The following is a 16,098-nucleotide window of genomic DNA, read 5'->3' as shown; positions in this document are numbered from 1 at the left end:
CTATAAAATTGGCTTTTTTTTTAGATTACATATGTAAGTGATATCATATAGTATTTATCTGGCAGACTGGTTAATTTCATTTATCCATGCAGTCCACCACATTTATCCATGCTGCCACAAATGGCAGGATTTCCTTCTGTTTTATGGCTGAATAATATTCTATTGAATGTATATGTTTTTTAAATCAATTTATCCATCATTGGACAATGGACACTTAGGTTGTTTCCATATCTTGTCTGTCGTAAATAATGCTACAAAGAACATGAGAGGCAGACATCTTTTTGAGATACTGATTTTACTTAATCTGATATAATGAGATTGCTGGATCATATGGAAGTCTATTTTTAATTTTTTGAGGAACCGCCATACTGTTTTCCATGGTGGTGATATCTCCTTGTGTTTGTTTATTTGTAATCTAAAATATAATTAACATACAATGTTATCTTAGTTCCAATTGTACACATATCAATTCAACAATTACATACATTATGATTTTGATTTGCATTTCCTTGATAATTAGTGATATGGAGAACCTTCTCATGTACCCACTGGCCATTCTATGTCTACTTTGGAAAAGGTAGGTCCTTTGCCCATTTTTAATTGGATGATGATGATGATGATGATTGCTATTAAGCTGTATGAGTTCCTTATGTATTTTGGATATTAATCAATGATCAGACATATGGTTGGCAACTATTTTCTCTCATTCTGTAGGTTGTCTTTTTTGGAGAGAGAGAGTGAGTGGGGAGCACGTAGGGAGGGACAAAGGAAGAGGGAGAGAGAGAATCCACACCCAGCACAGAGCCCAATGCAGGGCTTAATTTCGTGACCTCAGCTGAAATCACAAGATGGACGCTTAACCTACTGAGCAACCCAAGTGCCCCTATAGGTGGCCTTTTCAATTTACTGTTTCCTTTTCTCTGCAGAAGCATTTTTTAAAATTTTTATTTAAATTTTAGTTAGTTAACAAAGAGTGCAACATTGGTTTCAGGAGTAGAATCCAGTGACTCATCACTTACATACAACACCAACTGCTCATCAGAAGAGCTCTCCTAAATACCCATCACCCATTCAGCCCATCTCCCACCCACCTCCCTCCATCAACCCTGTTTGTTCTCTATCATTAAGAGTCTCCTGTGGTTTGTTTCCCTCTCTCCTTCCCCCCACCTTCCCATATGTTCATCTGTTTTGTTCCTTAAATTCCACATATGGGTGAAATCATATGGTATTTATCTTTCTCTGATGGACAATGTCGCTTAGCATAATACATTTTAGCTCCATCCATTACAAAAGTAAAGATTTCATTCTTTTTGATGGTTTAGTAATATTCCATTGTATATATATGCCATACCTTTATCCATTAATCAGTCAATGAACATTTTGGCTATTTCCATAATTTGGCTATTGTGGATAATGCTGATATAAACATTGGTGTGTGTGCACCCCTTCAAATCTGTATTTTTGTATCCTTTGGGTAAATACCTACTAGTGAAATTGCTGGATCATAAGGTAGTTCTATTTTTCGTTTTTTGAGGAACCTCTATATGGTTCTCCAGAGTGGCTGCACCAGTTTGTATCCCCACCAACAGTGCAAGAGGGTTCCCATTTTTCCACATCATCACCAACACCTGTGGTTTGCTGTGTTGTAAATTTTAGGCATTCTGATAGGTGTAAGGTGGTAGCTCATCGTTTTGATTTGTATTTTCCTGATAATGAGTGATGTTCAGCACTTTTCATGTGTCTGTTAGCCATCTGCATGTCTCCTTTGGAAAGTGTCTGTTCATGTCTTCTACCCATTTCTTAACTGGGTTATTTGTTTTATGGATGTTGAGTTTGATAAGTTCTTTATAGATTTTGGATACTAATCCTATATTACATATATCATTTGTAAATACCTTTTCCCATTCCATAGGCTGCCTTTTAGTTATGTTGATTGTTTCTTCATTGTGCAGAAGCTTTTTATCTTGATGAAGTCCCAATAGTTCATTTTCACTTTTGTTTCCCTTGCTTCAGGAGACATGTCTAGTAAGATGTTGTTTCAGCCAAGGTCAAAGAGGTTGCTGCCTATGTTTTCCTCTAGGATTTTGATGGTTTCCTGCCGCACATTTAGGTCTTTCAACCACTTTGAATTAATTTTGTGTATGGTGTAAGAAAATGGCCTATTTTCTTTCTTATACATGTTGCTGTCCGGTTTTTCCAACACCACTTGTTGAAGAAACTCTCTTTTTTCCATTGGATATTCTTTCCTGCTTTGTCAAAGATTACCTGACCATATAGTTATGGGTCCCTTTGGGTTTTCTACTCTGTACCATTGATCTATGTGTCTGTTTTTGTGCCAGTACCATACTGTCTTGATGACTACAACTTTATAATATAGCTTGAAATCCATAATCATGATGCCTCCAGTTCTGCTTTTCTTTTTCAGGATTGCTTTGACTATTTGGGATCTTTTGTGGTTCAATACAAATATTAGGATTGTTGGTTCTAGATCTGTGAAAAATGCTGGTGGTATTTTGATAGGGATTATGTTAAATGTGTAGATTGCTTTGGGTAGTATAGACATTTTAACAATGTTTGTTCTTCCAATCCATGAACATGAAATATGTTTCCATTTCTTTGTGTTCTCTTCAATTCCTTTCATAAGTGTTATATAGTTTTCAGAGTAGAGATCTTTTACCTCTTTATTTATGTTTATACCTAGGTATCATTGTTTTTGGTGCAATTGCAAATGGGATCAATTCCTTGATTTTTATTTCTAATGCTTCATAATTGGTGTATACAAATGCAACAGATTTCTGTATGTTGATTTTATATTCTGCCAGTTTGCTTAATTCATGTATTAGTTCTAGCCATTTTTGGGTGGAGTCTTTTGGGTTTTCTATGTAGAGTATCATGTCATCTACAAATAGTGAAAGATTGACTTCTTCCTTGCCAATTTGGATGCCTTTTATTTATTTTGTTGTCTGACTGCTGAGGCTAAGACTTCCAGTACTATGTTAAATAACAATGGTGAGAGTGGATATCCTGGTCTTGTTCCTGACAATGGGGGGAAGTCTCTCAATTTTTCCCAATTGATGATGGTATTAGCTGTAGTTCTTTCATATATAGACTTTATGATGTTGAGGTATATTCTACCTATCCCTAATTTGTTGTGGGTTTTTACAAGAATGGATGCAGTATTTTGTCAAATGCTTTTTCTGCATCTATCAAGAGGATCATATAGTTTTTGTCCTTTCTTTTATTAATGTAGTGCATATGTTGATTGATTTGCAATATTGAAACACCCCTGCAGCCCAGGAATAAATCCCACTTGATCATGGTGAATAATTCTTTTAATATACTGTTGAATTCAATTTGCTAATATTTTATTGAGAATTTTTGCATTCATGTTCATCAGGGATATTGGCTTGTAATTCTCTTTTTTGTGGGGTCTTTGGTTTTGGGATCAAGGTAATGCTAGTCTCATAGAATGAGTTTGGAAGTTACCCTTCAATTTCTATTTTTTGGAAAAGTTTCAAAAGAATAGGTATAAACTCTTCTTTTAATGTCTGGGAGAATCCCCCCTGGGAAGCCATCTGGGCTTGGACTTTTGTTTCTTGGGACATTTTTTATTACTGATTAAATTTCTTTGCTGGTTATTGGTCTGTTCAAATTTTCTATTTCTTCCTGTTTCAGTTTTTTTTAAAATTTTTTATTGTTATGTTAATCACCATATATTACATCATTAGTTTTTGATGTAGTGTTCCATGATTCATTGTTTGTTCATAACACCCAGTGCTCCATGCAGAATGTGCCCTCTTTAATACCCATCACCAGGCTAAACCATCCCCCTACCATCCTCCCCTCTAGAACCCTCAGTTTGTTTTTCAAAGTCCATCATCTCCCATGGTTCGTCTCCCCCTCTGACTAGCTCCTCTTCATTCTTCCTCTCCTGCTATATTCTTCTTTTTCTTTTTTCTGAAAATATGTTGCGTTATTTGTTTCAGAAGTACAGATCTGTGATTCAACAGTTTTGCACAATTCACAGCGCTCACCGTAGCACATACCCTCCCCAGTGTCTATCACCCAGCCACCCCATCCCTCCCACCCCCAACCACTCCAGTAACACTCAGTTTGTTTCCTGAGATTAAGAATTCCTCATATCAGTGAGGTCATAGGATACATGTCTTTCTCTGATTGACTTATTTTACTAAGCATAACACCCTCCAGTTCCTTTTGATGGCTGCATAATATTCCATTCTGTATATATACCACTTCTTCTTTATCCATTCATCTGTCGATGGACATCTTGGCTCTTTCCACAGTTTGGCTATTGTGGACGTTGCTGCTATAAACATTGGGGTGCACGTACCCCTTCGGGTCCCTACATTTGTATCCTTGGGGTAAATACCCAGTAATGCAATTGCTGGATCGAATGGTAGCTCTAATTTCAACTGTTTGAGGAACCTCCATACTGTTTTCCAGAGTGGTTGCACCAGCGTGCATTCCCACCAACAGTGTAGGAGGGTTCCCCTTTCTCCACATCCCCGCCAACATCTGTCGTTCCCTGACATGTTAATTTTAGCCATTCTGACTGGTGTGAGGTGATATCTCATTGAGGTTTTGATTTGGATTTCCCTGATGCCGAGCGATGTTGAGCACTTTTTCATGTGTCTGTTGGCCATTTGGATGTCTTCTTTGAAAAATGTCTGTTCATGTCTTCTGCCCATTTCTTGATTGGATTATTTGTTCTTTGCGTGTTGCATTTGATAAGTTCTTTAGAGATTTTGGATACTAGCCCTTTATCTGATATGTCATTTGCAAATATTTTCTCCCTTTCTGTCGGTTGTCTTTTGGTTTTGTGGACTGTTTCTTTTGCTATGCAAAAGCTTTTTATCTTGATAAAATCCCAATAGTTCATTTTTGCCCTGGCTTCCCGTGCCTTTGGCGATGTTTCGAGGAAGAAGTTGCTGCGGCTGAGGTCGAAGAGGTTGCTACCTGTGTTCTCCTTTAGGATTTGGATGGACTCCTGTCTCACGTTTAGGTCTTTCAACCATTTGGAGTCTATTTTTGTGTGTGGTGTAAGGAAATGGTCCAGTTTCATTCTTCTGCATGTGGCTGTTCAGTTTTCACAGCACCATTTGTTGAAGAGACTGTCTTTTTTCCATTGGACATTCTATCCTGCTTTGTCAAAGATATGTTGACCATAGAGTGGACGGTCCATTTCTGGGCTCTCGATTCTGTTCCATTGATCTATGTGTCTGTTTTTGTGCCAGTACCATACTGTCTTGATGATGACAGCTTTGTAATAGAGCTGGAAGTCCGGAATTGTGATGCCGCCAGCTTTGCTTTTCTTTTTCAATATTCCTCTGGCTATTCAGGGTCTCTTCTGGTTCCATACAAATTTTAGGATTATTTGTTCCATTTCTTTGAAAAAAGTGGATGGTATTTTGATGGGGATTGCATTGAATGTGTAGATTGCTCTAGGTAGCATTGACATCTTCACAATGTTGGTTCTCCCAATCCATGAGCATGGAATGTTTTTCCATTTCTTTGTGTCTTCTTGAATTTCTTTCATGAGTATTTTATAGTTTTCCTGAGTACAGATCCTTTGCCTCTTTGGTTAAATTTATTCCTAGGTATCTTATGGTTTTGGGTGCAATTGTAAATGGGATCGACTCCTTGATTTGTCTCTCTTCTGTCTTGTTGTTGGTGTATAGGAATGCCACTGATTTCTGTGCATTGATTTTATATCCTGCTACTTTACTGAATTCCTGTATGAGTTCTAGCAGTTTTGGGGTGGAGTCTTTTGGGTTTTCCACATACGGTATCATATCATCTGCAAAGAGTGAGAGTTTGACTTCCTCTTTGCCGATTTGGATGCCTTTGATTTTTTTTGTTGTCTGATTGCTGTGGCTAGGACTTCTAATACTATGTTGAATAGCAGTGGTGAGAGTGGACATCCCTGCCGCGTTCCTGACCTTAGGGGAAAAGCTCTCAGCCTTTCCCCATTGAGAATGATATTCACTGTAGGTTTTTCATAGATGGCTTTTATGATATGGAGGTATGTACCCTCTATCCCTATACTCTGAAGAGTTTTGATCAAAAAAGATGCTGTACTTTGTCAAATGCTTTTTCTGCATCTATTGAGAGGATCATATGATTCTTGTTCTTTCTTTTGTTAATGTATTGTATCACGTTGATTGATTTGCGGATGTTGAACCAGCCTTGCAGCCCAGGGATAAATCCCACTTGGTCGTGGTGAATAATCCTTTTAATGTACTGTTGGATCCTATTGGGTAGTATTTTGGTGAGAATTTTTGGATCCATGTTCATCAAGGATATTGGTCTGTAATTCTCCTTTTTGATGGGGTCTTTGTCTGGTTTTGGGATCAAGGTAATGCTGGCCTCATAAAATGAGTTTGGAAGTTTCCCTTCCATTTCTATTTTTTGGAACAGTTTCAGGAGAATAGGTATTACTTCTTCTTTAAATGTCTGATAGAATTCCCCTGGGAAGCCATCTGGCCCTGGGCTTTTGTTTCTTGGGAGATTTTTGATGACTGCTTAAATTTCCTTAGTGGTTATAGGTCTGTTCAGGTTTTCTATTTCTTCCTGGTTCATTTTTGGTAGTTGATACATCTCTAGGGAATGCACCCATTTCTTCCAGGTTATCTAATTTGCTGGCATAGAGTTGCTCATAATATGTTCTTATAATTGGTTGTATTTCTTTGGTGTTGGTTGTGATCTCTCCTCTTTCATTCATGATTTTGTTGATTTGGGTCATTTCTCTTTTCTTTTTGATCAGTCTGTCCAGGGGTTTATCAATCTTGTTAATTCTTTCAAAGAACAAGCTCCTAGTTTCGTTGATCTGTTCTACTGTTCTTTTGGTTTCTAGTTCATTGATTTCTGCTCTGATCTTTTTGATTTCTCTTCTCCTGCTGGGTTTAGGCTTTATTTGCTGTTCTTTCTCCAGCTCCTTTAGGTGTAGGGTTAGGTTGTGTATTTGAGACCTTTCTTGTTTCTTCAGAAAGGCTAGTATTGCTCTGTACTTTCCTCTCAGGACTGCCTTTGCTGTATCCCAAACATTTTGAACAGTTGTGTTTTCATTTTCATTGGTTTCCATGAATTTTTTTAATTCTTCTTTAATTTCCTGGTTGACCCATTCATTCTTTAGTAGGATGCTCTTTAGCCTCCATGTATTTGAGTTCTTTCCGACTTTCCTCTTGTGATTGAGTTCTAGTTTCAAAGCACTGTGGTCTGAAAATATGCAGGGAATGATCCCAATCTTTTGGTACCGGTTGAGACCTAATTTGTGACCTAGGATGTGATCAATTCTGGAGAATGTTCCATGGGCACTAGAGAAGAATGTGTATTCCGTTGCTTTGGGATGGAATGTTCTGAATATGTCTGTGAAGTCCATTTGGTCCAGTGTGTCATTTAAAGTCTTTATTTCCTTGTTGATCTTTTGCTTAGATGATCTGTCCCTTTCATTCAGGGGGTGTTAAAGTCCCCCACTATTATTGTATTTTTGTCAATGTGTTTCTTTGCTTTTGTTATTAATTGCCTTATATAATTGGCTGCTCCCATGTTCGGGGCATAGATATTTACAATTGTTATATCTTCTTGTTGGATAGACCCTTTAAGTAGGATATAGTGTCCTTCCTCATCTCTTATTACAGTCTTTGTTTTAAAATCTAGTTTGTCTGATATAAGGATTGCCACCCCATCTTTCTTTTGGTGTCCATTAGCATGGTAAATGGTTTTCCACCCCCTCACTTTCAATCTGGGGGTGTCTTTGGGTCTAAAATGAGTCTCTTGCAGACAGCATATGGATGAGTCTTGTTTTTTAATCCAATCTGATAGCCTGTGTCTTTTGATTGGGACATTTAGCCCATTTACATTCAGGGTAACTATTGAAAGGTATGAATTTAGTGCCATTGTATTGCCTGTAAGGTGACTGTTACTGAATGTTGTCTGTGTTCCTTTCTGATCTTTGCTGCTTTTAGGTTCTCTCTTTGCTTAGAGGACCCCTTTCAATATTTCTTGGAGGGCTGGTTTCGTGTTTGCAAATTCCTTTAGTTTTTGTTTGTTCTGGAAGCTTTTTATCTCTCCTTCTATTTTCAATGACAGCCTAGCTGGATATAGTATTCTTGGCTGCATATTTTTCTCATTTAGTGCTCTGAAGATATCTTGCCAGTCCTTTCTGGCCTGCCAGGTCTCTGTGGATAGGTCTGTTGCCAATCTAATGTTTCTACCATTGTAGGTTACATATCTCTTCTCCCGAGCTGCTTTCAGGATTTTCTCTTTGTCTCTGAGACTCGTAAGTTTTACTATTAGATGTCGGGGTGTTGACCTATTATTATTGTTTTTGAGAGGGGTTCTCTGTGCCTCCTGGATTTTGATACCTGTTTCCTTCCTCACATTAGGGAAGTTCTCTGCTATAATTTGCTCCAATATACCTTCTGCCCCTCTCTCTCTCTCTTCTTCTTCTGGGATCCCAATTATTCTAATGTTGTTTCGTCTTATCGTATCACTTATCTCTCGAATTCTGCCCTCGTGATCCTGTAGTTGTTTCTCTCTCTTTTTCTCAGCCTCTTTATTTTCCATCATTTGGTCTTCTATATCACTGATTCTCTCTTCTGCCTCATTTATCCTAGCAGTTAGTGCCCCCATTTTTGATTGCACCTCATCAATAGCCTTTTTGATTTCGACTTGGTTAGATTTTAGTTCTTTTATTTCTCCAGAAAGGGTTTCTCTTATAACTTCCACGCTTTTTTCAAGCCCAGCTAGTATCTTTAAAGTCATGCTTCTGAACTCTAGGTCCGACATCGTACTAATGTCCGTATTGAGTAGGTCCCTGGCTGACGGTACTACCTCTTGTTCTTTTTGCTGAGGTGATTTTTTTCGTCTTGTCATTGTGTCCAGAGGAGAATAGATGAATGAGAGAACAAAATGGTAACAGGTTTACAACGTCCCCAGCAAATATACTGTATACAAATCAGAAAAGACCTGAAACCAGGGGAAAAGAAAGGGAAAGAAAGAAAAAAGAAAGAGAAAAAAAAAGAAAAAAAAGATAAAAACAAAAACAGAACAATACAAAAAAAGCAGAATATGATCAAATATGATCAGGCTAGTGCATAGATCAGTGCCACACACTAGATTTTGGGCGTATTTTGGTCTCTTAGAAAAAAGTGCCTCCTAAAATTTTAAGGGAAGAAAGACATATATCTACAAAAGAAGGGTTGATACAATGAAGGGATGGAAGATGACTGTAAAGATGAAAATTATAAAAGATTTTATAAAAGTACTTCATAAGATAAGAAGTTGTTGGAAAAAGAAAGAAGAAGATTTAAGGAAAAAAAAGGAAAAAGGGAGAGAATGTGATCAGGCAGGAGACTAGAACAAAGCCATACACTAGAGATTTAGGGTATATTTTGATCTGTTAGAAGAAACTGTATCTCAAAATTTTAAAGAGAGAACAACTTATATATATATATGCCAAAAATAAGGGTAACTACTATGAAGGGATAAAATATGACTCTAAAAATGAAAAATAAAAAAATTTTTTTTTAAAAAACGGGATTGATAAGATGTTGGTTGAAAAAGGGAAAAAGAAAAATAAAAAAAACAGTTAAGAAAAATTAACTTTGATGAACTAATGAATCATGGTAAAAAAAAAAAAGCCATGAATTCTATGTGCAGTATTCCCCTAGCGCTGGAGTTCTCCCGTTCTCCTTGATCGGTAAACTTGGTCTTGGCTTGCTGGCTGTTCCTGCCGATCTTCTGGGGGAGGGGCCTGTTGCTGTGGTTTCCAAATGTCTTTGCCAGAGGCTGAATTGCCCCACCCTTGTCGGTCCGGGCTAAGGAAGCTGCTCGGGTTTGCTCTCAGGAGCTTTTGTTCCCTGCAAGCTCTCGGTACAGCTTTGGAGGACCAGGGCAAAAATGGTGGCATCCCAATCTCCACCCGGAGGAGCTGAGACCTCGGGGCACCGCTCCTCAGTGTGCCCCCAGAGAAAAGCAGTCACTCCCGTGTCCCCGGTCTCCGGCCGCACTCCGTGCTCACCCGGCCTGTGACCGAGCGTTGCTATCTCTGGCACCCGACCCCGTGTGGAGTTTCCAAACCCAGCAGATCCCTGCAGTGCGTTCCCGTGCTGCTCCTCCCTGGGAAGGAAGGGGAGTCTCCCCAGCTCTGCCGCTTGTTGGGTCCCTGCTGGAGGAGCAGTTGCCCAACTGGGCCACGGATCACAGTTTATGGCAACCCCAAGCTGAGAGCCCGCGCCTCGGCTCCGTCTCTGCAGCCGGCTTCCCCGCTCTGATACCTGGGAGCTCTGGCGCACTCAGGCACCCCCGGTCTTTCTGTGACCCCAAGGGTCCTGAGACCACACTGTCCCGGGAGGATTCCACCCTCTGCTTAGCCACTGTAGCAATGCCCCTCAGCCGAGCCAATTTCTAAAATGTCCGATTTTGTGCTCCGCGGCTCCATCACTTGCCAGAAGCGGCCGGCGGAGGCCCCTCCCCCGCCATCTATCCGCCCGAATATTGCCTCGGATTCACTTCTCCGCACGTCCTACCTTCCAGTAAGTGGTCGCTTCTCTGTTCAGAGAGTTGTTGCTACGCTCCTCTTCGATCTCCTGTTGAGTTCGTAGGTGTTCAGAATGGTTTGATCCCTATTCAGCTGAATTCCTGAGACCAGACGAAATCTAGGTCTCCTACTCCTCCGCCATCTTGCTCCGCCCTCCCTGTTTCAGTTTTTGTAGTTTACATGTTTCTAGGAATTTGTCCACTTTTTATTTTATTTTATTTTATTTTATTTTATTTTATTTTATTTTATTATGCTAGTCACCATACAGTATATCATTAGTTTTTGATGTAGTGTTCCATGATTCATTGTTTGAGTATAACACCTAGGGCTCCATGCAATAAGTGCCTTCCTTAATACCCATCATCCGGCTAACCCATCCTCCCAATCCCCTCCCCTTTAAAACCCTTAGTTTGTTTCCTGGAGTCCACAGTCTGTCATGGTTGGTCTCCCCTTCTGATTCCCCCCCACTTCCTCTTTCCCTTCCTTCTCCTAATGTCCTCCATGCTGTTCCCTGTGTTCCACAAATAAGTGAAACCATATGATAATTGACATTCTCTGCTGCTTGACTTATTTCACTTAACATAATCTCCTCTAGTCCTATCCATGTTGATGTAAAATTTGGGTATTCATTCTTTCTAATGGCTGAGTAATATTCCATTTTATATATGGACCACATCTTCTTTATCCATTTGTCTGTTGAAGGAAATCTCAGCTCTTTCTAGAGTTTGGCTATTGTGGACATTGCTGCTATGAACATTGGGGTGCATATGACCCTTCCTTTCACTACATCTGTGTCTTTGGGATAAATACCCAGGAGTGCAATTGCTGGGTCATTGGGTAGCCATATTTTTAATTTTTTGAAGAACCTTCACACTGTTTTCCAAAGTGGCTGTACCAACTTGCATTCCCACCAACAGTGTAAGAGGGTTCCCCTTTCTCCACAACCTCTACAACATTCGTTGTTTCTTGCCTTCTCAATTTTTGCCATTCTAACCGGTGTAAGGTGGTTTCTCAATGTAGTTTTACTTTGAATTTCCCTGATGGCTAATGATGATGAGCATTTTCTCATGTGTCTGTTAGCCATTTGTATGTCTTCTTTGGAAAAGTGTATGTTTATATCTTCTGCCCATTTTTTGACTTGATCATTTGTTTTTTGGGGTGTTGAGTTTGAGAAGTTCTATATAGATCTTGGATATCAGCCCTTTGTCTATAGTGTAATTTGCAAATTTCTTCTCCCATTCTGTGGGTTGCCTCTTTGTTTTGTTGACTGTTTCCTTTACTGTGCAGAAGCTGTTTATCTTGATGAAATCCCAAAAGTTCATTTTGCTTTTGTTTCCCTTGCCTTTGGGGACGTGTCTTGAAAGAAGTTGCTGTGGCCAATGCCGAAGAGGTTACTGCCTATGTTCTCTAGGATTTTGATGGATTCCTGTCTCACCCTGAGGTCTTTCATCCATTTAGAGTTTATCTTAGTGTGTGGTGTAAGAAAATGGTTGAGTTTCATTCTTCTGCATGTGGCTGTCATTTTCCCAGCACCATTTATTGAATATAATTGATCATATATTTGGCTGCTCCCAAGTTGGCAGCATACATATTTACAATTGTTAGATATTCTTGATGGATAGGCCCCTTAATTATTATATGATGCCCTTCTTCCTGTTACAGCCTTTGGTTTAAAATCTAGTTTGCCTGATACAAGTATGGTTACTCCAGGTTTCTTTTGATGTCCATTAACATGATAGATGGTTCTCCATCCTCTCACTTTCAATCTGTGGTTATCTTTAGGTCTAAAATGAATCCTTTGCAGGTGGCATAAAAGTGGATCTTTTTTTTTTTTAATCCATTCTGATACCCTACATCTCTTGATTGGAACATTTAGTCCATTTACATTCAGAGTGATTACTGATAAATATGAATTCAGTCCCATGTGTTACCTGTAAAGTAGGTGTTTCTGGTGATGTTCTCTGCTCTTTTCTAGTCTTTGTCACTTTGGGTCTTTTTTTCTCCACTCAGAGAAATTACTTTCAATGGAATATTACTCAGCCATCAGAAAGGATGAATACCCACCATTTGCATCGACATGGATGGAACTGGAAGAGATTGTGCTAAGTGAAATAAGTCAAGCAGAGAAAGACAATTATCATATGGTTTCACTTATTTGTGGAACATAAGGAATAGCATGGAGGACATTAGGAGAAGGAAGGGAAAAATGAGGGGGGAATCAAAGGGGGAGACGAACCATGAGAGACTATGGACTCCAGGAAACAAACTGAGGGTTTTAGAGAGGAGAGGGATAGGGGATGGGTTAACCCAGTGATGGATATTAAGGAGGGCATGTACTGCATGGAGCACTTGGTGTTATACTCAAACAATGAATCATGGAACACTACATCAAAAACTAATGATGTACCATATGGTGACTAACATAGCATAATAAAAAAAATTACTTTCAGGGCTGGTTAATGGTCACGAATGTCTTTAGTTTTTCTTTGTCTGGGAAACTCTATCTTCTATTCTTTTTTTTAAGATTTTATTTATTTATTTGACAGAGACACAGCGAGAGAGGGAACACAAGCAGGGGGAGTGGGGGAGGGAGAAGCAGGCCTCCTGTGGAGCAGGGAGCCCGATGTGGGGCTCGATCCCAAGACCTTGGGATCACAACCTGAGCCAAAGGCAGACACTTAACGACTGAGCCACTCAGGCGCCCCTATCTTTCTGTTCTTAATAACAGCCTTGCCAGATGAAGAATTCTTGATTGTATATTTTTCCCACTCAGCACGTTGAATATATTCTGCCACTGTTTTGGCTCGCTCATTTCTATGGACAGATCTGCTGCAAACCTGATCTGTCTTCCCTTGTAGGTTAAGGACTTTTTAATCCCTCGCTGCTTTCAGGAATCTTTCCTTGTCTGTGTATTTGGTTAATTTGACTATGATATGCCTTGGCGATTGTCAGCTTTTGTGGAATTTAATGGGAGCTCTCTGCTTCTTGGATTTTGATTTCTGTGTCCTTCCCCAGATTAGGGAAGTTTTCAGCTATAATTTGCAAAAATACAGCTTCTGCCCCTTTTTCTCTCTTCATCTTCTGGGACTCTTATAATATGAATGTTATTATGTTTTAAGAAGTCACTGAGTTCCCTAAGTCTACCTTCATGATCCAGTACCTCTCTTTCACTTTTCTTTTCAGCTTCATTATTTTCCATAATTTTATCTATGAAAAGATTCATTCTTTTCCTTTGTCCACCCTCATTTTTATGGCATCAATTTGGGTTTAATCTCCATTATAATATTTTCAATTTTGGCCTGACCAGATTTTAGTTCTTTCATCCCTGTAGTAAGGGATTCTTAATGTCTTCAATGCTTTTTTTCAAGCCCAGCTAGTATCCTTTAATTGCTGTTCTAAGTTTTAATTCAGACATCTTACTTATATCTGTATTGATTAAATCCCTCGCTATGAGTTCTACTTCCCGTTCTTTCTTTTGGGACAAATTTCTCCATCTCATCATTTTGTCCAGAAAGGAAAAGAAGAAGAAAAAAAAAGAAAAGCAAACAAAACAGAACAAAAACCTCCAAAAAATAAAAACACTAGATCCTGGGTGTGTTTTGGCCTGCTTGTTAAAAGAATCTAGATCCAATTAAAATAAAATAAAATAATAAAATAAAATAAAATAAAAATAATAAAAATAAAATGTATATATGTAAAATATATATAAATTAAGATTTAAAAATGTAATAATAAAAATTTAAAAAGGAATTGAAAAAATAAGAAAATAAATGAAAAAAATAAAAGTAAAAAGGAAGCTAGATTCTATTTCCCCTAGAGCTGAAGCTTTGCAACACCCTATGATCAGTAGATTGGTATGAGCAAGTTGTGTGTGCTGGTCGTCTAGGGGAGGGGCCTGTTTTGCTAATTCTCAGGTGGACTTGCCCTAGTGGAAGTAAGCCTCCAGGCCACAGGGAAGCAGGGCTCCTTGTAAGTAGCTCTGGACTCCACTAGGTGGCACTGTTTTGCTCCCTGAAGTCATTCAGCATTAACGGCCGTATGCATGTGGCTGCACCCTGCTCTCTAGCCCCAGAACTGAAAGTTTGAGCCCCCCACTTTTCAGGGAGGCCTCACAGAAGTGCAATCAATCACCCCTCTTGTGTCCCTGATTTCCATCAGAGCCCTGTGTTCACTCTGCCTGTGTCTGAGCTTTTTTATCTCAGACTATGACTGAGTTTCAAACCTCCAAATTTAGGGACTCTCAGGGCATGGCCCACATTGATCCTCTGGGGGAGTGTCTTGCCGAGCTTTTGCTGATTGCCAGCTCATCCCAGGGAAGCAGTCACACGACCACACAGCAGTTCAGATTTCATGGCAAAACAGAACAGAAAGCTGACACGAAGACTCACTGTTTTCACCCATCAACCCCGTTCCTATGCCTGAGAACAGGGCAGCACATTGGCACCACCCATTCTTCTTGTGACCCAGGGGATCCTCAGACCACACTATCACTCCTGGGTCTCTGACCCACTTCACCACCTGAGCACCTTTAAGCCAGGCACAACCTCCATGGTAGCAGACTTCCAAAAGTTCAGATTTCATGCTTTGCTGCTTTTAATACTGAGTTATAGCCTTCATAAGCAGTACTCGCTCCCCCCCCCCCCGCAGTATCCAGTTATATCTCCCCCAAATCAACTTTCCACACCTCCTAGCTTCCAAAAGTGGCCGCTTTTCTACTCGTAGACTTGCAGGTTTTGTTCTCTCAGACCTCTGATTGATTTCTTTGTTCAGAATGATTTGATAACTATCTAGCTATGTTTGAGCAGCAAGACAAGTTGCGGATCCCCCTACTCCTCACCACCTTAACTCCAATCCTGTGCAGAAACATTTTAGATTGATGTAGTATTTTTGCTTTTGTTGCCTGTGCTTTTAGTGTTATTTCCAAAAGAAATTATTGCCAAAACCAATATCAAGAAGCTTTTTCTCTGTTTCTTCTAGGAGTTTTATGGTTTCAGGTGTTATGCTTAGCCCTTTAATCCATTTTGAGTTGATTTTTTAAGTGGTATAAGATAGGGTTCTAGTTTCATTCTTCTTCATGTGGTGATCCAGTTTTCCTAGCACTGTTGGTTGGAGACTATGCTTTCTCCATTTTATATTGTTAGCACCCTTGTTTATATGAATGGGTTTATTTCTGGGTTCACTATTTTGTTCCATTAATCTATATATCTGTTTTTATCCCGCTGTACTATAATGCTTAAATTACTGTAGCTTTATAATATATTTTGAAACTGGGAAGTATGATGCCTCTAGGTTTATTCTCCTTTCTCAAGACTGCTTTGGCTAGTTGAAGTCTAAAATTTTGGGGGATAGTTTTTTTCTGCTTCTGTGAAAAGTGCCTGATGAAACTTCATAGGGATTGTGTGGAATCTGTAGATTATTTTAGGTAGTATGGGTATTTTAACAATATTCTTCCAAAATAGGAACACAAGATATATTTATTTATGTCTTCTGCAGTTTTTTCATGGATGCCTTATAGTTTTCAGGGTATAGTTCTTTCA

This window comes from Zalophus californianus, chromosome 6, assembly GCF_009762305.2.
Source record: "Zalophus californianus isolate mZalCal1 chromosome 6, mZalCal1.pri.v2, whole genome shotgun sequence".
Lineage (NCBI taxonomy): Eukaryota > Metazoa > Chordata > Mammalia > Carnivora > Otariidae > Zalophus > Zalophus californianus.
The sequence above is the reverse complement of the archived record's forward strand: the minus strand, read 5'-3'. Positions refer to the sequence as shown.